Below are 1,108 nucleotides of genomic sequence, written 5' to 3'. Positions count from 1 at the left end.
ATCATGTTTGGTAAGGTGGAGGGTCAGAGAAAAAGAGGAAGACCCTCAACGAGATGGATTGACCAAGTGGCAGCATGGATGGACTCAAGTGTGGCCATCAGTAGTTAAGTTTGGCCCAGGATCAGGCAGTGTTTTGTTCTGCTGTGCCTAAAGTCCCTATGAATCGGTACTGACTCATTGGCACCTAACAACAACAAAAACAACATGAGCAAATTAAGTATTCTGGAATACCCATTCTTTGCACTGTTATCCATAGTTTGTTATGATTCACAGTCAAATGCCTTTGCATGGTCATAAAGCATAAGTAAAAACTTCTTTCTTATATTCTTGTCTTTCAGCCAAGATGCATCTAACATCAGCAATGATATCCTAGTTCCACGTCCTCTTCTAAATATGGCTTGAATGTCTGGCATCTCCCTGTCAATGTACTGCTGCAACCGTTTTTGAATTTTCTATACAAAAATTGTTCTTGCATGTGATACTAATGATACTGTTTGGTGATTTCTTCATTCTGTTGAATCACCTTTCCTGGGATCAGTTGGCAAGGTAACTATATTCTAAATTTCTCGTCATAGATGAGTGAGTGCTGAACGTGCTAGTCCCTTTTGATTTTAGAACTCTAGATCTTTGCACATATCATATAATACTTGACTTTGTCTTTTGAAGTTGTCCTTTGAAATTTTCTTTTCAACTCTTTTACTTTCTCATTTCTTCCAGTTGCTTAACTTAAAGAGCAAGTTTCAGTCTCTTCTGACATCTACTTTGGTCTTTTCTTTTTATAAATGATTTTTTGCTTTCTTCATATATGATGCTCTTGATGTCATCCTATATCTCTTCTGGTTTTTAGTCCGTAGTGTCTAATACAGTAAATCTGTTCTTTGAGATGGTCTCTAAATTTTGTTGTTGTTGTTGTTAGGTGCCATCAAGTCAGTACCAACTCATAGTGACTTTATGCACAGCAAAACAAAACACTGTCCGATCCTGGGCCAACTTCACTATAGTTGCCACACTTAAGCCCATTAATGCTGCCACTTTGCCAATCCATCTCGCTGGGGGTCTTCCTCTCTTTCTCTGACCCTCCACCTTACCAAACATGATATCCTTCTCC

Source organism: Chrysochloris asiatica, unplaced genomic scaffold (genome assembly GCF_000296735.1).
Source record: "Chrysochloris asiatica unplaced genomic scaffold, ChrAsi1.0 scaffold00157, whole genome shotgun sequence".
In the NCBI taxonomy this organism is placed as follows: domain Eukaryota; kingdom Metazoa; phylum Chordata; class Mammalia; order Afrosoricida; family Chrysochloridae; genus Chrysochloris; species Chrysochloris asiatica.
This window is presented reverse-complemented; position numbering follows the sequence as displayed.